This window comes from Pelophylax lessonae (assembly GCF_965119305.1).
Source record: "Pelophylax lessonae genome assembly, chromosome: 3".
NCBI classification, from domain to species: domain Eukaryota; kingdom Metazoa; phylum Chordata; class Amphibia; order Anura; family Ranidae; genus Pelophylax; species Pelophylax lessonae.
Window position 1 is genome coordinate 498,469,950 of NC_138770.1, and position 23,960 is coordinate 498,493,909.

The 23,960-nt window shown below is 48.0% G+C and overlaps 1 protein-coding gene across 2 annotated transcripts in view; it reads right to left on the minus strand.

The window, feature by feature from the left end:
- CRIM1 (cysteine rich transmembrane BMP regulator 1) overlaps window positions 1-23,960 on the minus strand; it is a 1,384,383-nt gene that overhangs the window by 596,915 nt on the left and 763,508 nt on the right. The gene's annotated exons all lie outside the window — the stretch shown is intronic.

Sequence of the window (23,960 nt, forward strand, 5' to 3'; positions counted from 1 at the left end):
AAGATAAAGAGAAGGTGTATGGCGCTGCCAAAGTATACTGATGGTTCCGGAACCATCAGTATACTTTGGCAGCGCCATACACCTTCTCTTTATCATGATACAGTTTAAGTCAATCGAGAACGTGGCCCTCCACCATATGGATAAATTGACCACTCACCAGAGCTAAATGCTGTCTTGATAATAAGACATAAGAGAGATGCTCATAGTTTAGTAGTTTAATTTATCAGGTAATGCTCCTGATAATGCGCGTGACGCGAAACAGCAGTAGAGCTACTGAGACATGCCTGAGGTCCAGCCACCACACTAACATTTAGGCCTCATGCACACGGGGATCTGCACCCCCCCACCCCAAGGCACCTTGCCCCCATGTTGATGAGGACAAGGGCCTCTTCCCGACAACCCTGGCCGGTGGTTGTGGGGGTCTGTGGGCAGGGGGCTTATCGGAATCTGGAAGCCCCCTATAACAAGGGGGCCCCCCAGATCCTGGACCCCCCTCCCTATGTGAATGGGTATGGGGTACATTGTACCCCTACCCGTTCACCCTATAAAAAGGCAGGGTGTAAATAATGACAGGAGACGTTTTGAAAAGTTTATTAAAAATCTTCATCCGGTCTTCTCCGACTTCCTTCTCCTCTGACGTCATATGTGACACAAGGGGGCATGGTCTCCCGATGAGGTCACAGAGAGGCCACAACCCTAATGGCTATATAATAAGCTGCATAGACCGGAGACCGGCATAATCACCGGAGACAGCGTCCGAGGAGGACCGGAGGAAGAAGACAAGAGGAAGAAGAAGAAGTAGAGCGGAGGAAGAAGACCAGAAGCAGAAGAAGAGCAGAGGGCAAAAGAGCAGAAGAGCGGAGGGGAGAAAACCAGAGCGGAGAAGACCAGATGAAGATTTTTAATAAACTTTTCACAACATCTCCTGTCATTATTTACACATACTGCCTTTTTATAGGGTGAATGGGTAGGGGTACAATGTACCCCATACCCATTCACATATGGAGGGGGTCCGGGATCTTAGCTCTGGTGAGTGTGCACTTTATCCATATGGTCCATCCATATGGTGGAGGACCACATTCACAAGTGACTTAAACTGTATCATTTTTGCACTGGGATACTTCATCTGCTTTCACATATTATTATTACTATTATTATTGTTGGACATTTATTGGATTTTATCATGTTGTTTAACATTGATCACTGAGCGCTGCAATTTGTTTTTTGTGTTTTTTAGGTGTATGTATATTTTGCACTATTTTTGCTAGCAGCTTCACAATTTATATTTTCATCATTCACATCATATTTATATTTTGAGAGCGCTGACATTTTATTTGATTTGATTTGCTGTTCGACTTCATCCCCTAGCCTGCCACCATAGTTTACATAGGCTTGGATTCTGCTTCACCCGGAACTTTACATTACAGCAAATATATAGTACATTTTAACCCCTTAGGGCATATAAAGAAATGGTATCTAATAGAAGATAATAAGGCATTAAAAAAATCATAAGCAAAAACCCTTACCAAATGCTCTGAAGTACAGTTGTACAATACCAATCCACCATTATTCACAGAAGTAAATTTTGACATTGTGTGTTCTTGAAACACAGATGTCCTTGTGACACTAAGGACAAGGATAACTATTTGCTGTACAATTTTTTATATCTTTTAATGTCCCATAAGACATTAAAAAAAAAAAAAAAAAACACACACACGGCTGAGCAATAAAAATTCTAATGGGGGAAAGGATACATATTTTGCACTGTGAGAACTATATCTTAAAGCAATAAGGGGATCTTGAGAGAAACCATTTCTTTATTTTTCAGCAATGTTGTAAGGAACAGTCAGGACATTCAATATTATCTGAAAGAAGCCCAGATGTCACTCACTGCAAAGTTTTAAATGAGAAGCCTAGAGGCAGATATAGGCACCATAGAGTTTGCTTCTCATGTGAAAAGGTTGGGAAATAATTTGTATCGGTTCTTATTTCACTATTAATCATATGATGAAACCCTGCTCACAGCAGCCCGTAGAAATGGAATGAAATTACATTTTAAATGTGCATTAAAATGGCTACAATTTACTGTATGACAGTTTGGATGTGATATTCACTAAAAGCTGAAAACTGCAGCTTAGCACCACACCACACAAGAATGAAAGAAAGGAACAGCACTAAGGAGAATTGGGGGGGGGGGGGGTGACAAATTATATCTGTAAAGGTCATTTCATCTTTATTCTCTGTTTTCTGAGGACAGATAAGTGCCATTTTTTTCTAATTGGGGCCACTTTTGCTTTTGTGATATAGCCTAAAATCTTTCAGGCCCCTTTCACACGGGCGATCCGATCCACCTGTCAGTTTTTCAGGTGGCCTGATCAGATGCTCCATGCATCCCTATGGGGCAGCGAGTGTCAGCGGAGACATCTCCGCTGACTACCGCTGCTATCCGATCCTGTCCGTGAAATCCGGACGGATGGAAACCCTATTTTCCATCTATCTGGAGGATTGGATCGGATGGGATCGTTTGATAACAGATGAGAACAGACAGGCGGTCCGTTCTCATCTGATCTCCCCATAGAGGACAGCGGGGATCTGACAGCTCCATCTCTGCACACAGAGCGGAGACGGAGCTGTCGTCCACCTGCTCAGTGGGGATCGGCGGATCGATCCCCCGCTGAGCAGAACGGACTCCGTCGGGCGGTGTGCCCGTGTGAAAGGGGCCTAAGAAAGTTTTTAAAAAGTATCTTTTATTTCTATGATATCTTATACACATACTACTTTTGTATTCTTTGTGATCAAAAATCCAATTAAATGTAGGTACTAAGCTAAGCTGTGATTAGTAAAGATAAAAACACACAAAAAAAAAAAAAAAAAAAATAGACCAGTAAAAGTGCCAATTTGGAGAACGACAATGTTATATGGCAGGAGTCTCAAAACTTTGGCCTGCTGCAAGATTTTTTTTAGCTTGCAGTTAGGGTCAGTGGCCTCTCAAACTTACAGAGGTCTTCAGGTCAACCATATGGTTCCTGTGTCTTCCCAACAGCCACCTCCCCAGGTCTCTAGAGCAGGTTCCCCAGGCTGTGTCGTCATTGTACCGTCAATGATTGCTAGGACCGCTGGCATCCTAACAACCAATCATGTGCTTGCCACAGTATTCAGGGGAGGACTGTACTTCCAGCATCCAGGCCTGCTCAGTCTCCACCTGCTGCTTGCCACACTCCCTGGCCCTACAGCCTCCCAGCAATTCTGTGTGTCAACTCTGATGTAAAGGGAGACTCTAAAGTGAACCCTGATGTAAGGAGGGATTCTGATAGGAACCCTGATGTAAGAGAGAACTCTAATGGGGACCCTGATTTAAAAGGGAACTCTGACAGAAATTATGAGGCAATGATGATGTATAGGAGCACCCTGATGGGGATCGTGACATAAAGGGTATCTCTGATGTAAAGACCGATCCTGATAAGAACTTCAATGTAAGTTTTTCTCTATTGTTCAGAAACATATCATGCGGATTACAAAAAAGCTTGAAGCAAAGAACATTCATTAATTTACAGTTTATTCATTTAAAAATTAGATTTTCTTTTTTGTTTTTTTTTGTTTTTTTTAAATATGCAATGTAACCTCTCGTACTGAAAAAAAATTGAGATCCCTGGTATATGGTCATGTGCACCTAGTTGTGAGACATAAGTTTTTGCATTTTTTAATAGTATTTTAAACGGAGCCCGTTCTTGTTACAAAAGAAAGGGTTCACGGACTCTCTGTGCTACACTGCAGGAGTTCTATTTGTGCACAGCCACACAAACTGCTCTCCACTTTATATATATATATATATATATATATATATATATATATATATATATATATATGTGATCGACCAATATCGTTTTTTTAGTGCCAATACCGATATTTTGGTCATCGCGTATCAGCATCGGCTGATATTTTCGGACATTTAAAACGTTTTTTTTTCACAGGTACAGTTGTGGAGGGATTTGAGGGTCTAAAAGGCCGAATGCGGCTTTGATCGGGTCTTCTCTTCGGTGGACCGTGGAGGTAGGATGCCCGGGTCTCCCGAAGGGACGGAAGACCCGGGCGAGCCGCGGAAGGCGGCGGGAGGGGGGGACTTCCACTCCCACTCCTTGTAATGGCACTCGAGCGGCTTCTCAGCCGCATCGGTCATCATTACAAGACAGCCAACTGTCAGCTATGGACGCCGGTACCGGGGTGATGCCTCTAGCTGCAGGCATCACTCCGGTACAGCACTTTCCTTGAATATTGGCAATATCGGTAGCCTCAGGGGCCGATTCCGATATATCAGGGAAAGTGCATATCGACCCCCGATATATCGGAATTGCCTAATTATATATATATATATATATATATATATATATATATATATATATATATATATATATATACGCACACACACACATATATACACACATACACACATATATATATATATATATATATATATATATATATATATATATATACACATATATATATATATATATATATATACACATATATATATATATATATACACACACAGATTATATATATATATATATATATATATATATATATATATATATATATATATATATATATATATATGTACACATATACATATATATATATATATATATATATATACACACACAGATTATATATATTTATATATACACACACACAATATATCGAGGGGCCAAGATTCTGCCTTCTTAGGCCGCCTCCCTCTCCTTGGACAGCCTCGTCTAGAGTCAGGACTAGTCTCGCGGGAGTGTATCACAGCCATACACCCACCCACCCACAGCAGCCCGGTGCCAGCCAGCCACCCATATCCACAGGCCTTGTACCAGCCAGCTAGCCACAGGCACTGTACCAGCAAGCCAGCCAGCCAAACAGGCCCTGTACCAGCCAGCCAAAGGCCCTGTGCCATCCAGCCGCCCACAGGCCCTGTGCCAGTTAGCCACCCACAGCCCCTGTGCCAGCCACCCACCTACCACAGGGTGTCAGCCAGTCAGCCACCCACCACAGGGTGCCAGCCAGCCACACATCACAGGTTGCCAGCCAACCATCCACCCCAGGTGCCAGCCACCCACCCACCACAGGGTGCCAGCAAGCCAGCCATTAAGCAGTAAACAAAAATTAACATGTTTAGTACCAGATTTGCATCACAAATTTTCTTTATTTTTCAAAACTTTAAATGTACAAAATATCGGCCGATACCGATACGTTGTGACCAAAATATCGGTATCAGCCCTGAAAAAAACAGATCGGTCTATCCCTTTTATATATACACCCACACAGTAACTCACAATAGTGAGTACACCCCTTACATTTTTGTAAATATTTTATTATATCTTTTCATTTGACAACACTGAAGAAATGACACTGTGCTACAATGTAAAGTAGTGAGTGTACAGCTTGTAGAACAGTGTAAATTTGCTGTCCCCTCAAAATAACTCAACACACAGCCATTAATGTCTAAATTGCTGGCAACAAACGTGAGTACAACCCCAAGTGAAAATATCCAAATTGGGCCCAATTAGCCATTTTTCCTCCCTGGTGTCATGTGACTCGTTAGTGTTACAAGGTCTCAGGTGTGAATGGGGAGCATGTGTGTTAAATTTGGTGTCATCACTCTCACATACTGGTCACTGGAAGTTCAACATGGCACCTCATGGCAAAGAACTCTGAGGAACTGAAAAAAAGAAATGTTGCTCTGCATAAAGATGGCCTAGGCTATAAGAAGATTGCCAAGACCCTGAAACTGAGCTGCTGCATGGTGGCCAAAACCATAAAGCGGTTTAACAGGACAGATTTCACTCACAACAGGCCTCGCCATGGTCGACCAAAGAGGTTGAGTGCACGTGCTCAGCATCATATCCAGAGGTTGTCTTTGGGAAATAGACCTATGAGTGCTGCCAGCATTGCTGCAGAGGTTGAAGGGCTGGGGGATAAGCCTGTCAGTGCTCTGATCTTACGCTGCACACTGCATCAAATTGGTCTGCGTGGCTGTCGTCCCAGAAGGAAGCCTCTTCTAAAGATGATGCACAAGAAAGCCCGCAAACAGTTTGCTGAAGACAAGCAGACTAGCAACATGGATTACTGGAACCATGTTCTGTAGTCTGATGAGACCAAGATAAACTTATTTGGTTCAGATGGTGTCAAGCGTGTTTGGCAGCAACCAGGTGAGGAGTACAAAGTCAAGTGCGTCTTGCCTACAGTCAAACATGGTGGTGGGAGTGTCATGGTCTGGGGCTGCATGAGTGCTGCCAGCACAGGGGAGCTACAGTTCACTGAGGGAACCATGAATGACAACATGTACTGTGACATACTGAAGCAGAGCGTGATCCCCTCCCTTCAGAGACTGGGCCACAGGGCAGTATTGCAACATTGCAACATGATAACGACCCCAAACACACCTCTAAGTGGACCACTGCCTTGCTAAAGAAGCTGAGGGTAAAAGGTGATGGACTGGCCAAGCATTTTTCCAGACCTAAACCCTATTGAGCATCTGTGAGGCATCCTCAAACAGAAGGTGGAGGAGCGCAAGGTCTCTAACATCCATCAGCTCCATGATGTCATCATGGAGGAGTGAAGGAGGACTCCAGTGGCAACCTGTGAAGCTCTGGTTAAACTCCATGCCCAAGAGGGTAAGACAGTGCTGGAAAATAATGATGGCCACACAAAATATTGACACTTTGGGCTTAATTTGGACATTTTCCCTTAGGGGAAAATTTTCCCTTTTGTTGCTAGCGGCTTAGGCATTAATGGCTGTGTTGCGTTATTTTGAGGGGACAACAAATTTACACTGTTATACAAGATGTACAGGTGCTGGAAGCGATCTCCACATGCCAGGCTACACTAACGGCTAAAATAGAGGAGGTAAAGATCAATGTTTCCCTTTACATTGTAGCAAAGTGTAATTTCTTCAGTGTTGTCACATGAAAAAATAGAATAAAAGATTTACAAAAATGTAAGGAGTAAGGAGGTAAAGATCAATGTTTCCCTTTACATTGTAGAAAAGTGTAATTTCTTCAGTGTTGTCACATGAAAAGATAGAATAAAAGATTTACAAAAATGTAAGGAGGGTACTCAGTTTTGTGAGATAATGTATGCAAGTGAGGCCACACTGCAGCCATATAAATACAGAAGGGTTCATTAAGCAATTTCATTAAATAAAAGCAAAAAAAAAAAAAAAAAAATTGTTGTCATATTAAAAAGGAGTGACCAAGAAAGTATACTAAATATTTAGTTAGAAAGTCACAAGGCTGGCCACAAATCATTTAGGTGTCTAATAGCCATTTAAGTATCAAATTGACTTATAATGTTGCAATAATGTGCCTCTTTCACCAGTAATGCCAAGGATATGTCATGCAAATATTCTGGCATTGCTGTAATAACAAATACTGCCAAGCCACTGATTTATGAAACCTTTTTATGGAGCCAGAAATTCCAATAAGTTTTACTCCATGTTTGTCAGCTGCACTCACAAATGTATATTTAACAGGGCCATTAGCAATAATCTACTGATTAAAGCTTTCAACCTGATGAAAAAGAGAAATAATAACATATGTTCTTGCCTTTAACAATCTAGCAACATTTAGTGCATTTGGAAACTGTGTGTGATTATGTCTTTAGAGCACTCAAAGTTGAACTTAAATTTAAAGTATAAGCAGAGAGAGGAAGCTACTGTACACTAAGCAGCTGCTTGAGCTCACTTGAACAGAAATAAGGTACAGTCTCCTAGTCCTGCTACCACAATTCAATGCCATTTAGTATAATTAAGGAATGGATGGGAGGACCTAGTTCACAGAAATAAGCCTCAGTTCAGTCAATTTTCTGTAGGCTTTCCAGATCCTTTACTGTCTCTACACTTCCAATACTCACAAAGAATATTTAAAAACTGAAGGAAGCCTGAAAACTAGATATAACTGGTTGCTACTAAAGTTCAAGACTGAAAAAGCATATACCTGGGGGGGGCGTGGCCTGGACGGCAATGGAGTAGGTCACACACACTCTTAGCTCTGCTCTCGGTCTATCCTGTTCTTCCTATCCTGGGTGCCCTGATATAATTGCAGCCTACTGTACCCATGCGGTACATTCCCTCTGACCTCCCCGCCATGTCACCACCTTGGAAGAATGCTTTGGCTGCTGCATCGCTCGAGAAGTTCTGCCGCCAGGAGCTAGGCCTGCCGCTGGAAGATGGCACCTTACCTCCTGAGCCCGCCGCTGCCCCTGACTTGGCAAAGGTGCTGGAAGCGATCTCCACATGCCAGGCTACACTAACGGCTAAAATAGAGGAGGTAAAGATCAATGTTCCCCTGATCAGGCAGGACATGTCAAAGTTGCGAGACCGTGTCACTGACACGGAGATAAGGCTGAGCCGTGCTGAGGATTTCATTCACCCACTCCAGCATACCACCGAGTCCCTCCAGAGGCAGTTCCAGCAACTGGCACAAAAACAGGATGATCTAGAAAACGGGGCTCGCCGCCGCAACCTCTGCTTTGTGGGTCTCCCTGAGGGTGTAAAGGGCACGGATACTGCCACCTTCCTGGAAAACTTCCTTACTGCATCCTTTGGCAGGGAGGCATTCTCCACCACCTTTGCGGTTGAGCGGGCCCACAGTATGCTTGCACGTCGCCCCCCTGAAGGGGCCCCGTCACAGACTTATTGCCAAGCTTTTGAACTACTGTGATAGCGATAAGGTCCTGTGCCTGACTCGGGAGCGGGGCAATATCCTCTTTCAGAATGTGCACATTATGGTGTTTCCCGATTTCTCCATTGAGGTTCAAAAGCAACGCTCTCGATTTATGGATGTCAAGAGGCGACTCCGCCTGCACAACTTGAAATATGCCATGTTTCCAGCTCTCCTGCGAGTGATTTGTGATGGCCGGGCAAAATTCTACGAGGATCCTGAGCTCACATCTGCATGGCTGGATCTATACACTGCTGCCCGACGCAACCCTGAGTGAATGTACCCCAACGTCATTATGTGAGTGACTGACAACTTTATATCCTGCTGTGGGGCCCTCCTTGTTTGCTCCTGGCCCATACATGTGGTTCTAACTGGCTCTCTGATGGCGGGGGCTCTCCCCTTATCTCCACTGCAAGACTTTCCTGCTATTCTGGTTGTCTGTCCCCATGGGCACCACGTCACTGGACTCTATTGTTACTTGCGAGGACCAGTTTTATTTTAATTTTTGTTTTTATCAGCTGTTTTTCTTGTTATATTTGTCGTTTCACTTGACTGGTCTCCCACTGGACCTCCGTGGTCCGTCGTTTCATATGGACCGACAGCAGGCACTAGCGGCTGCCATGTGTGGTATGGGCAGTGCGTTGGCGGTTGCTTACTTAGCCTTAACAACTTTTTCTACTCCTAGCTTCCTAACCAGCGTTAGGTCATCCCCTGTGTTCACAGAACACGTGGCAGAGTTGGATACTGTTTTTTTTTTTTTCTTTGTTCCTATGTTCGGTCTGCCCTTGCGGCTTTATGGTTTTCTACTTGTGACTAATGCCTCTGCATTGGTTTTGGGTATTCTGCTCCCACCAGGTTTGGGGGGCGGAGATCGGGGTGGGGGGGAGGGGGGTTTGCTGTTTGACTTTCTAATACTGCTTGCAATATGTTTTGTACTCTTCTATACATGGTATACATTATGCTTTAACACTGATGCTTCATTTGTTTTATATCCCTGCATTGTTGCCTGAGCACACCTGCCGTGGGAGTCTCCACAATGGGCCCCATAACATTCCTCACGTGGAATGTCCGTGGGATAAAATGAAATGCTCTGCAGTTTTCCATTGCCTTAAGTCCAACCGGGTAGACGTGGCAGTTCTGACGGAAACCCATGCCACGGGTCAGCTCCAATAAGCTCTGCGTCGCCCTTGGGTCGGCTGGGCATATAATCCCGTTTATACCTCCCACTCCCGGGGGTTTTGATTTTGGTGGCCAAATCGCTCCACTTCTCCCTTATTGCTGTGCACATGGACCCCCAGGACAGGTTTATTTTCCTTCATGTTCTCATATATGCTAAATCGTATCTTATTCTTGTGTTACATCCCCCTCCGTATAGCTCTGCAGTGGTCACCGACGGTGTCTCCTTTATGGCCCAACACCCCACTGTTCTGACTATATGGTTGGGGGACTTTAATATGGTTCTACACCCTAACCTTGACCCTTCGACCCAGCCTCCGCTACTCAATCTACCACTCGACTCCACCGACTGCTGAGAGACTTTGCACTGATGGACACTTGGCACTATCGCCATCCTGACACCAGGGCCTACATATGTTTTTCATCTACCCACTCTTTGTTCTCCCGTATAGACTTTATCATTGCCTCTGAGCCGCTGCTCCCCTCGCAGTTGGATGTTGGTTTCCACCCCTAGGTCACTGTCCGACCATGCTCCATACTGGGCGTCCCTTGACCTGACCCCCCCCAGACTGCGCTGCATCCATGGCATCTATATCTCTTTTGGCTTCGGACACTGTCAGATCACAATGTTTTACCTCAGGAATGGCAATTCTTTTTTACCGCCAACAGAGAATCGGCCTCAGCCGCTGATGTCTGGGAGGCAGTTAAATTGCATGCTCGTTCCACCCTGACTAGACATATTAATCGCTTGAAGTTCTCCTCCAAATGTGTTCTTCAACAAGCCCTGGACCACTTTGCTTCAGACACTGACTCCTGTACTTTGGGTCTGACTCCAGCCCACGTCTCTGCGCTCAAATCCCAAACCCGTATTGTCAAATCAACTGTACTATGAATTGGCCAAACGCAAACTTTTCTTCTGCGGACAGTGGGTGTTCGAGCAGGGGGAGCGGGCAGGCAAGCTCCTAGCCTATCTGGCTCATCAGGAGTTTGCGCCGCCAGTGGTGGTGTCCTTGTTGGATGCTGATGGTGTGGAGGTCACTGACCCGTCCCGAGTTGCGAAGCTGTTCCGCTTCTATTATGCATCTCTGTACGCCTCTCAAACCACTGTTTCCGCCTCTGAGACTCGAGAATTCCTGTGCTGCATTGATTTCCCTCAATTGTCTGACTCTCAAAGCTCTGACCTTGAGGCTCCGCTGTCTGCGGACACAATTGTGGATGCTATTGCTTCCCTTGCCCTGGCTAAGGCCCCCGGGTCAGACAGAATTCCCCTGGATTTCTATGCCTCCTACTCCAAAGTTTTGTCCCCCGAACTCTTGTTAACCTACACTCATGTGTTTTACACCGATACCCTGTAATGCTCGATGCGAGAGGCCACCATCATTGTGCTTCCTAAACCTGGGAAGGACCCGAGTCCTATCGCCTGATTTTCCTCCTACAGGCCGACGTCAAGATCCTGGCTAAGGTTCTTGCCAGACACCTCGGCAGATTTATTCTCTCGCTCATCCATCCCGATCAGACAGGCTTTATGCCTGGGAAGAACACGGCAATGAATACCCGGCACCTATATCTAAATATGCAGGCTCAACATGAGTGGGTGGGGGCTAGGGCGGTGGTTGCCTTGGATGCGGCCAAGGTGCTTGACTTCGTGGAGTGGAGCTATCTGTGGGAATGCTTGCAACAGTTTGGCTTTGGCCCGTCTTTTTTTTTTTTTTTTTTTTAATAAACAATTTATTGAAAAGAATAAAAAAACGCACATTAACAAGTGATGGCAATATAGTACAGTCAACAGACATAAGTACAAATAACAGTGTACATCCAAAATAACCACAAACTGTATCAGGGCGCAGAGAGATGCCATCTGCGGAAGATACTAAAAAATGAACAAAGCAAAAGTGACCCAGCCTCGTACAATACATGGCCAAAAATTCAGTATATTATTGCAAATACAGAGGGCCACTGCGGCGTAGATTAACATCCCCGCCGCATGGGCCGAAACCAATGCGTTACGGGGTTCAGTGCAATCATATGGGGTATTGGGAATCAGGGGGTAAGGGAGTACTGATGAAGGGAGAGAATTCCGACCCCTCAAACATGGGAAGTGAGGATGAGGGCAGTCAGGAGGCATGAAAATGAATGTCCTGGATGGGGCACCTCCGAATTGGACACCCCCAAGGGGAACTCACTGTGTCCAGGGCCGGGGGCGCACCACCCATACATGTAGATAGACCGCCCAACGCTGCACATGGGTACGGTAGGCAACAGGAGGTAGGGGAGAGGGGGGTCACAGGGAGAGCAGGTGGGGGTGGAGGACGCCGAGAGCGTCATGAGACAGTGGGGGAAGAGAGCAATAGCATAAAAAGAGGGGATAGAGGGATAGAGAGAGCACACTAGGTAGGGAGAGTAGAAGGGGGATAGAAAATGGAGAAAGGAGGAGAAGAGGAGTGCGGGCGCACTCCCCCGCAAGACGACCGGGAAGCAAGTGGGGTGTGGCGAGCTAACGACAGACTATGTATTCATCAGGCGACGGTGGTCATCCGATGCAGCAAAGTCGATCCACGGGGCCCAAATGTCATAAAATTTGGAGGGAGTGTCAAGAGCTTGAAACGTGAGATCTTCCATACGGGCGATCCTTCCAACCCTCCGCAGCCAATCAGCTACAGTGGGTGGGGAGGGAGACAGCCATAGGCACGGGATGCACATGTTGGCGGCAGAGATTAAATGGAAGACCAGAGACCTCCTGTACGTCCGCTGAGGGAGGGAGGAATGATGGAGGAGGAATTGTGCCGGGCTGAAATCCGGCGTATAAGTAGTGATACGAGTTATGAGGGCATGTATCGCCTTCCAAAAGGGCTGGATCCGCGGGCAGTCCCACCAGATATGTAGGAGAGATCCTGTATGGAGGCGGCAACGCCAGCAAAGGGAGGGGAGGTCCGCCGACATTTTATGCAAAAGTTCAGGAGTCCTGTACCAGTGTGCGAAGATTTTAAAGCCAGTCTCCTGTGTGAGGACGTTCCTGGAACCCTTGTGAATGTGAAAGAAGATTCGCTCCCAATCATCATCCGACAAAGTTTTGGCGGTGATCTCCTCCCACTTAGCCCGTAAACGGACGAGGCGAGGCGGAAGTTGCAAAGAGATGAGGGAGTATAGTAGGGAAATAAGATGCCGTTGCGGGTCCGATGATCTGCATAGGGTCTCAAAGGGGGTGAGATCCCTAGACCAGCAGGAGACATCAGGGGTATGTAGGAAAAAGTCTCTGAGCTGCAAGTGATTGAAGAAGCGAAGCTGAAAGTCCGGGTATTTCTGTGCCCAATCATGGAGAGAGAGCAGTGAGCCCGCTTGAAAGCAGTGTTCGGCCCTGCATGGAGCGTCGGAGGCAGAACCCTGCGGGGGGATGTAGGAGAGGCCCGGAGGGAAGTCCGGATTTTGAACAAGGGGTACCATAGGGCCAGGCGAGGATGCCAGGCTCAAGGTCTTGCACAGCTTGCGAAAGATTACGATCGTGGGGTTGATGGTCGGGTGCTTGTAGCACACCGTCGGAAAGGAGGGCGTCGAGATCCAGGGCAGGTGTTGAACAGGGATGGGGGAGAAAGAGTCTTCCAACGCGACCCAAGCTTTGACATGATGATGTTTGTGCCAGTCCACCACCCTTGCCAGGTGGCAGGACCAATAGTATCTCTGAAGGTGCGGCAATCCCAGGCCACCCATCTCCTTCGGGGCAGTCAAGACGTCCCAAGACAGCCTGGGGCGTCTCGAGCGCCAGATAAAGGATGTGCATGCGGAGCGATACGAACGAAAAAACGCTGGAGGGAGCTTTAAGGGGACGGCTTGCATAGTGTAGAGAAGCCTAGGAAGAACATTCATTTTGACCACTGCAATCCTGCCGAACCAGGAGAAGGAGCCAGATTCCCAGTTAGAGAGGTCTGCTTTTATAGACTGCAACAGTGGCAGGTAGTTGCGTGAGTAAAGGTCAGCAAGAGTTGAAGGGATGTGGATGCCTAGGTATGTGATAGCAGAGGGTTCCCAGCGGAAAGGGAAGTTGTCCTTGCAGAACTGTACTTTGCATGGCGGGAGGGATATATTCAGGGCCTCTGATTTTGCGTAATTAATTTTGAGGTTGGATAAGAGACGAAAGGCGTCAAGGTCCCGGAGAAGGTTAGGTAAAGAGATTGCAGGGTTCGTCAAAAACAGCAACACATCGTCGGCGAAGGCCGCTAGCTTATAGGTTTTATGGGCTATAGTTATACCGTTTATATCGGGATTAGAGTTAATGCGGCGGAGGAGGGGCTCAAGGGTAATGATGTATATCAATGGGGAAAGGGGGCAACCCTGTTGGGTCCCATTCGACACGGAGAAGGCGTCCGACAGGCCCCCGTTGACCCGTACCCTAGCCGAGGGCGACGAGTAAAGAGCCCGTATAAAGTTCAACATGCGACCAGTGATGCCCAGAGACTCCAATGCTGCAGTCATGTAGTCCCAGGCAACCCTGTCGAACGCCTTCTCCGCGTCGAGCGAGAGGAAGAAACCAGGCGTGCCAGAGGAAGTCATCCAATGGTGGATGTTGAGTGCCTTGAGAGTGTTATCCCGGGCCTCGCGGCCGGGGACAAAACCCACCTGGTCGAGCGAGATGACATCCGGAATGTGGGGTAGCAGGCGGTTCGCCAGTACCTTGGCGTAAAGCTTGATGTCAACGTTGAGGAGGGAAATTGGCCTGTAATTGGAGACCAGGGACGGGTCCTTGCCGGGTTTAGGAATGACGGTAATGTGAGCTTCCAAGTAGTCTGGGTGCAAAGTAGGGGAATCAGAGAAGGAGTTGAAAGCCGCAAGCATTGGGGAGGACAGGATATCCCCGAAGGTCCGGTAGTATCCCACCGTCAAGCCATCCGGGCCCGGACACTTCCCCGGTTTAAGTTGTTTGAGTGCAGAGTGCAGTTCGGGGGAGGAGATGGGCGCATCAAACTCCGCCAAGGCTTCCGGTGAAAGGGGAGGGGGGGAATATTTCTGCAAGAATGCCTTAATATGTGCTGTTCTGTCTGCAGGGGGGACTTCAGGGTCTGGGATATCCAGGTTGTATAACGCACGGTAATACGTAAGGAACTGTTGAGCGATAGCACTGGTGGAGGTGACCTTCCCGCCACGTGGGTCCGTGATCGAGTGGATCGTCCTTGCCGCCCGTCGAGTTTGAAGCGCTCTGGCCAGAAATTTGCCCGATTTGTTACCATAGTCATAAAACAGACGTTGCTGTAAAGCGAATTTACGTTGCGTTATAAAGCCCAATTCTGTGAGGAGGTCTTGTCGGGTTTGAGTCAGTTCAGTCAGAGTGTGTGCGGCTAGAGTGAGCTTGTGCGCGCGTTCCAGGGAATGGATGCGGTTAGTGAGGGTAGCAATATGAGCCCGTCGTTCCTTGTTGCGTTTCGCAGCCATGGCAATAAAAACGCCCCTAATGGTGCACTTATGGGCCGCCCACAACGTAGCAGGGGTCACATCAGGCGTGGCGTTATGGGCAAAATACTCTCGCAGAGCAGAGGTCAGTTCCGCGATATATACCGGGTCGGTCAATAGGGAGTTGTCCAGGCGCCAGGAGCGGGAGCGACCAGGGTCGGGCTGTAGGGAGAGGGAGATGGTGATAGGGTGGTGGTCAGACAGAAACATAGGATCAATGGACGCAGAGCGCAAAGAAGAGAGGGCAGCCTGGGAAAGAAAGAGATAATCAATCCTGGAGTATTTATTATGGGGGTGCGAGAAGTACGTGAAGTCCTTGGTGTCCGGGTGCAACGTCCTCCAAGCGTCATGAAGCAGAAGGTCTCTAAGGAGAGTCTTAATTGCTCGCAAGGCGGAGTACGGTAAGGAGGAGGAGCCCGAGGAAACATCCAGGAGGGGGGAGAGGGCTCCGTTGAAATCCCCACCCACTACTAAATTGCCCGCCTGAAATTCGGTCAAGCGAAGAAGCGTTGCCCGGAAAAAGGGTACAGGGCGTTTGTTTGGGGCGTAAATGTTCGCTAGCGTAAAGAGTTGACCACGTATGGTGCCCTTAAGGAAAAGAAAGCGTCCCTCTTGGTCTGAGACAGAATCTTGTAGAGTCCACGGACAGTTTTTAGAGACCAGTATAGAAACTCCCTTAGACTTAGAAACGCTGGACGTTGAGTGATAAACCGTCGGGAAGGAGCGATCGTAAAAGCGGGGAGTTTTATCCGAGCGGAAATGGGTTTCTTGCAGAAACACCACGTCCGCCTTAGCCTGACGCGCATAAAGCAAGAGCTTAGATCTACGCTCGGGAACGTTCAAGCCCCTGACATTAAGGGAAAGGATTTTCAAAAGTGGGTCCGGCGCATGCATCCCGGGGGAGTGCGCCACACGCCCCTTAGAGGAGGCAGGCATGGTGGTCAGCTTAGAGGAGAGAGAAATAGGGAGGGGAGAGGGGGAGAGGGCAGAGAGGAGGAAGAGCAGAGGAAGAGGAAAAGAAAGAAAGAAGGGTGCGGGGGATGAGAAGGAGAAGGAAGGTTAAGACGGGGAGGAGGGGGCAAGGGGGAGGAAAGGCTGTGGGAACAATCCGGTGGCAGGAGGTCCTGCCTACCTGTCAAGCACGGAAACAACAATGGGGGAGGTAGTGTTTAAGTGCAATGAGTGCCGTTAAGCTGACAATTGTAGTCAACCGTAACACACTAGGGGGGTTGGATAAAACCTAACCTGGAGGGCACACGTGAGATCCTGTTTCCACACTCGGGTGGGAGAGAGGAAAAAAAAGGGAAACAGGAGAAAAACGGGTAGAAACAGGAACCGACTGACTGTGTGCCCCGCCGACGGACAAAGAAAAGGGGATGCAAAAAGGGGAGAGACATTAACGATGAACAAGAAGCAAATGCCCACAGGGATAGGGGAAGGAGTCCCGTATAATCAGTGCAACAGTATAAACCTGGCATGGGGTAAACTAGAGAACCGTTGTGGTGTATAACACATACCATGAAAAGTAGCCGGTCACTCACGTGCCTCCGGGGTCACTGGTGTCACCCACCACAAGGCCAGGAGCGAGTTAGCAAAACATAACCAAAATCTGGAGGCCCCTGGATGGGGCATGGCAGGACCACCACCCCCGATGGACGTCCGTCACCAGGGAGGGTGGGCCCCCCACTACTTACAACATTAGCATTGTAAGGTCACTAAAACATAGACACATATTATGAAGTCCATCCTCCAAGCATATATCACACAAGAGAGGTCCGGTCGACTCCCCGGGGGCGGAAGGGATCCGCCCGGAACAGGCAAATCCCCCCCTGCACGACCCCGGGCAGCCCACCCGACCCCCCAAGCTAGCATTATCCAGGGAAATATCAACACATTACGATAAACATTGAATTAGGCAACATTGCTATTGTCAACAGCGCCACCACATCCCGCGGACCACCTGAATAGGGTATACCTGGCATGTCCGATAGAAACCGAAAACCCAAAATCCAAAAGCCAACCCTCCCCAACCCAACCCCCACCCAGTGCAAAAGTAATCCGGTCCATATAAAGCACCGCAGCAGTCGGGAAGCCTGCAAGGTCCATAACCACTAGGCTGTGGTAACCGGGGGGGCGGGGTAGTAAAAGGAAGACCAACAGAAGTAAAGCGACCATTAGTCAGCAAATAGCATGAACAGGCAGGGCACATAAAGGGTCTACGTTGCTGCGGATGCCAGGAGGCGAGATCTAAGCGGCAATATGCCAGTGCCTTGGGGGGGGGGAGGACTAGGGAGGGGGAGGCTGGCCGCCCGACCCTGGCAAGCATGGGTGGGCATACATCTGCGTTCAACGGTCAGGAGGGCAGGACAGTTAGAATACAGGGGCGCTGGACAATACATAAGCATTGAGTCAATGAGCAGTCCGAGGATGTTCATAAGGCACATCGGCTAGGCACGTGGAGTGGAGGTAGGACGGATCATAGCCAGCCAAAACATGGGACGAGGAAACAAATAAACGTGGGCTCCATGGATAAAGGGGGAGAGTGGCCAGTCCAGTGAACTACGGGAGAACAAGGAGTGGGCAAGGGAGCATATAACGTGAAAAACAGTGATACTTGCCAGACGATCATTGGTGTCCCGACCATCAGTCACCTTGACGAGGCTTCCTTTGCTTGGGAGGTTTTGTGGGACTCGCCGCCAATGGCGGTATCTGCAGAGCTGCGAGGGGCCTGAGTGGTGAGGGTGAACGAGGACGCCTGAAACGAGAATCATGGGCCTCCATAGGTTCCTCTCTGGGCGTTGGTGCTGCTGGCGGACCCCCACGGAATGCAGCGTACCAGTTAGGGACATCAATCAGCGGGAGCCCCATGGCGGCACAGAAGTGTGGGAGTTCCTCCGGGACCCTCAGGAGAGCCGTACGGCCTTGCGCGGTGGCTGACATGCAAAGAGGAAACTTCCATTTATATGGTATCCCCTTCAGCCTCAATGCTTCCAGCAGAGGGCGCAGATCTCTGCGGTGCTGCAAGGTTATGCTGGAGAGGTCTTGATAGATGTGAATAACAGCACCCTCATGTTCCAAATTGGCCCTGTTCCTGGCCTTTCGCAAGATCTCCTCTTTTAATTTGTAATCCACTAGGCAGCAGACCACGTCCCTGGGAGGGTCGCCATCCCTGCCCCTGGGGCGCAGCGCACGATGTATCCGCTCCATGTCTATGGGGGATTGCATGGGGCGATCAAGGAGGGTATTAAAAATACCTGTGACAGCAGGGGCGACCATGTCGGGTTCCACAGATTCGGGGAGACCACGTACCCGCAGATTGTGACGTCTACCCCGATTGTCCAAGTCCTCCATATGCCGTTGAAGCTCCCTAAGCTGCAGGGAGTGAGAATCCACCGCACGTGTGACAGACCGTAGCACTCTGTCATGCTGTGCTGTGACAGTTTCCATGCCCTGCACTCGGCCGGTCAGGCTTCTCATCTCCTCCCTCAGGTCATGGATCGCAGAGCCCAGCGTGTCCTTAATGTCGGCTGCGATCATCCGGAGGTCTGCCATCGTCACCGAGGGAGGAGGGGGGGTCGGCATAGCGGGTGGATCGGTTCCCGAGGCTGTAGCCGCAGCATAGGAGCGAGCAGGCTGCGAAGTTTGTGTGGAGGAGGGCGCCAAGCTGCCTGTGAGCGCCATGTTTGTCCCCTGGGTCCGGAACATTTCAGGGATGCTTTGGCTCAGCTGAGCCCCTGTGTCCCTCGGGGAACGTGATCGGGTGGCAGAGGAAGCCCGGGAGGTGGATCCCATCGTTGTCGGGCAGTGAAGCACCCGGGTCTCTCCAGCTTATGGATGCTGTTGTCCGTGTCGGCGGGAGCGCAGGGATCAGGCAGCCATCTCCATTTGGCCCGTCTTTTATACAGTGGGTTCGTCTGCTGTACTACCTTCCTCTTCCTAGGGTAGCTGTCAATGGATGGATATCTGACCCCTTCCCACTGAGTCGCGGCACCCGCCAGAGCTGCCTTCTATCCCCACTGCTTTACGCACTGGCAGTGGAGCCTTCGGCTATTGCTCTCAGGGTGCATCCTGGTGTGGGTGGTCTTTGTGCGGGACCCATTAGTGAGACAGTGGGCCTTTATGCAGAGGACATGTTGCTCTACTTGGAAGATACTGGCCCGTCGTTACACGCTGCCCTCCAGACCATTGATGACTTTGGACAACACTCGGGATTGCGGATTAATTGGGACAAATCACAAATTTTGCCCTTAGACCCTTTCCCTCCCACGGCCGCTTCTGCTCAACTCCCATTGGCTAGTGTCTCACAGATCTGATACTTGGGAGTCCTGGTCACTAGGACGCCGTTGGACTATATTGCTGATAATGTGGAGCACCTCATACCCATGCTTAAAATGTGCGTTCAATAAGGGGCTAGACTTCCCCTGGGTGTGATGGGCAGGGTGAATCTAGTCAAGACGATTATACTTCCCAAGTTTCTCTATGTCTTTTGGCACTCCCCCATCCTTATCCCGGAGTCGGCATAAACTTTCCTGGTTGACACTAAAAAATCTGACTGCGAGAGGCGGCTTAGCTGTGCCAGACTTTCACATATACTACTTGGCGGCAAAACTATCCTACTTCCACAACTCAGAGGCTGACCGATATTGTGCGCTACTTTGTGACTGACTGGATCAGGCTACTCACACCCCGATGCAAATAATACTGCGGGGTCGTGGGCCGGCGTCTCAGATGACTGTCCCCGTACCCCCGGTGACCCTACATAGACAGATTTGGGAGCTGGCACTTAGAAAACTAGACTCAACGCATATACACGCTCACACTCCTCTGTGGCATAACTCCCACTTGCCTGAATTGTGTTCCCTTCTGGGAGCTGAGCTCTGAGTGACCAGGGGTGTGCTCTTTCTCAATCAGGTCCTGTGCGGGACTGGAGTGAGATACTTTCTATCCTTGTCGGATCAGTTTGACTTGCCTCCCCACATGCAATACAAATATCTTCAACTACAGCATGCGCTCCTGGCTCAGTTCCCGGCCACACCGCTTGTGCCAACCCTCACAATTATTATGGGGGATGACCCGACCAAATTGATTTATGCGTTGTACCTCGAGCTGCGTTACCAGACTATCGATCTAGTGGTGGAGGGTCTGCAGGACAAATGGGAGGCTGACGTTTCCCATCTAGACAACTCATACTGGGATGCAATTCTTGACAGCCCTAAGCTGTCTTCTCCCAAACTCTCATAGTTAGATAGTTACATAGGGAGGTTGAAAAAAGACCTCAGTCCATTCAGATCAACCTATGATGTGTGTGTGTGTGTTTGCTGTTAACCGTACATTGTATACCCCTTACGTTGTGGTCTTTAAGGTGCTCATCTAATAGTTTTTTGAAACTATCGATGCTCCCTGCTGATACGACTGTTTGCGGAAGAGAATTCCACATCCTTACTGCTCTGACAGTGAAGAACCCCCTACGTACTTTAGGGTTAAACCGCCTTTCCTCTAGTTTTAGTGAGTGGCCATGTGTCTTATTGTATTCCCTTTCTCTAAAAAAGTTTGTTCCTTATACTAGGATCCTCACCAGTACAGTATTTGTACATTGATATCATATCCCCCCTCAATTGTCTCTTCTCCAGAGAGAATAAGTTCAGTGCTTGCAGTCTTTCCTCAAAGCTGATGTCCTCCATTCCCCTAATTATTTTTGTTGCCCTTATCTGGACTCTCTCCAGTTCCAGCACATCCTTCCTAAGGACCGGTGCCCAGAACTGGACAGCATACTCCAGATGTGGCCGGACCAGAGTCTTGTAGAGAGGGAGAATAATCTCTTTATTTCTGGAGTGAATCCCCTTTTTTATACGTCCCAGTATTCTGTTGGCTTTGCTTGCAGCGGCTTGGCATTGCATGCCACTGCCAAGCCTGTTGTCTACCAGTACCCCCAGGTCCTTTTCCATCCTAGACTCACCCAGAGGTTCCCCCCCCTAGTGAGTAGCTTGCTTTCTGGTTTCTGGCACCCAAGTGCATTACTTTACATTTTTCAACATTAAAGCTCATCTGCCATGTAGTTGCCCACCCCATTATTTTGTTCAGGTCCGCTTGTAAGGTTTCCACATCCTGCATAGAAGATATTGGCATGCTTAGTTTAGTATAATCCGCAAATACGGAGATTGTACTAGATATCCCCTCCTCTAGATCATTTATGAATAAATTAAACAGGATTGGCCCCAGGACAGAACCCTGGGGGACCCAACTTTCCACACCTGCCCAATCCGAATACTCCCCATTATCACCACCCTTTGCACTCTCCCCTGGAGCCAGTTCTCTATCCAGGTACTCACCTTATGGTCCATACCTACCTTCCTTAGTTTGAACATTAAGCGTTTGTGGGGAACGGTGTCAAAGGCCTTTGCAAAGTCCAGATACACCACATACACAGGCTTACCTTTATCTAGGTGGCAGCTCACTTCATCATAGAAGGTTAATAGATGGGTTTGGCAAGAACAATTTTTCATGAATCCATGCTGATTACTACTAATAATACCATTTTCATTACTAAAGTCTTTTATGTGGTCCCTTAACATCCCTTCCAAAATCTTGCAGAATACTGATGTTAGGCTGACCGGCCTATAGTTACCCGGGATATATCTCGGCCCTCTTTTAAATATTGGTACCACATTGTTTTTTTTCCAATCAGCTGGCACCATACCCGTCTGTAAACTATCCTTAAAGATCAAGAATAATGGTCTGGCAATCACCTGGCTGAGCTCTTTAAGAACCCTCGGGTGCAAGCCATCCGGTCCCGGTGATTTATTTATGTTAAGTTTCTCTAGTTTAGTTCTAAGTCTATCTTCTGTTAGCCATGGCAGTATTTCCTGAGGTGTGTTATTTAGTTTGGCCTTACAAGCTGGGTTAGTGTAGCCCCCCAATTCTTTTGTGAAGACTATAGAGAATAAATTATTTAACACTACCACCTTTTCCCTGTCCTCTGTGGCCAAATCTCCCTTGTCGTCTTTTATGGGGCCAATGTGTTCTGGCCTCGCTTTCTTACTGTTTATATACTTAAATAATTTTTTGGGGTTCTTTTTACTCTCTTCCGCTATATGTCTCGCGTGTTCTATTTTAGCTGCCCTGATTTCGTCTTTACATTTCTTATTACACTCTTTGTAATGCTTGAATGCTTCCAATGACCCCTCAGTCTTGTGTTTTTTGAAGGCCTTTTCTTTAGCATCAATATGCATTTTTATGTTGGAGTTTAGCCACCCAGGGTTTAGTTTTGCTCTTTTAAATTTATTTCCCTTTGGAATGCACTGGTCAATCCCTTTTTTAAGTATGCTCTTGAAGCACTCCCATTTTTCCTTCGTGTTCTTTGTTCGCAGGGTTCTATCCCAGTTGATATTTTCTAGTAGAGAGCACACTTTTGGGAAATTGGCTTTTTTGAAATTCAGTGTCCTTTTATTACCCTTGTGTTTCCTATAACTGTAATTAATACTGAAACTAATTGACCTATGGTCACTGTTTCCCAAGTTGTCCCGTATTTATATATCAGTGAGCAGGTCTGTATTGTTGGTAATCAGTAGGTCAAATACCGCATTGTTTCTTGTCGGCGCATTCACCATCTGACCAATGAAATTGTCCTGCAAAACATTTAGGAACTGCCGAGCCTTGGCTGAATGTGTGGTTCCTTCTGCCCAGTCTATATCTGGATATTTAAAGTCCCCCATTAGAATGACATTTCCCATCCTTGATGCCAATCCTATCTGTAAAAGGAGGTTTGTCTCCCCCTCCTCCCTCAGGTTGGGGGGCCTATAGCATACGCCCAATATTACCTTCCCCACAGTGCCTTCCCTTTGAAGTTCTACCCATAGGGATTCTGCCTCTTCCACAGCTCTATTATTAATATCATCCCTCATAATTTACCTGTACACTGTTCTTAATATACAGACATACCCCTCCCCCTTTTTTACCTTCTCTATCTCTGCGATAAAGGGAATACCCCTGAATAGTCGCCATCCAGTCATGAGAGCTGTCAAACCAAGTCTCAGTTATTCCCACAAAATCTAAGTCCTCCTCAAACAGCAGCTCGAGCTCTCTGACCGGTTGACAAAACTATACATACTACATAGGTCCTACCTTACTCCCCTCAGGATGTCGAGGTATCGGGTGGGTGTGGACGCTAGCTGCCCCAGGTGTCATGCACAACCAGGCACTTTTATACATTTACTTTGGTCGTGTCCTGACATACAGGCCTTCTGGTTGCAGGTCATTACATTTCTACATGATCACATGGGTTCCCCGCTCCAGCTGGACCTTAAACCTTGTATCCTTGGTCTATTTTCAGACGATACCTCTGATAAATTTCTGACCCTTTTTCATCATGAGACGCTCTTCCATGTCCGCAAACTCATAGCGAAGCTGTGGATGCGTGTACGCCCCCCTACTCTGCGGATGTGGCTGGCTGAGGTCAACTCCACTCTTCCATACAAGCGATTGTATATGACCCGGTCATATTTTTCAGGGGTTCATGTACTGGCTAGGTTTGAGTAGACTCCCTTTCGATTTTAAGGGCACGGGTTGATGGTATTTAACATACGTCTTACTGTTGATTTACCCCCATGGATTCCCCTTCTGGGTTTGGGGCTGTGCTTA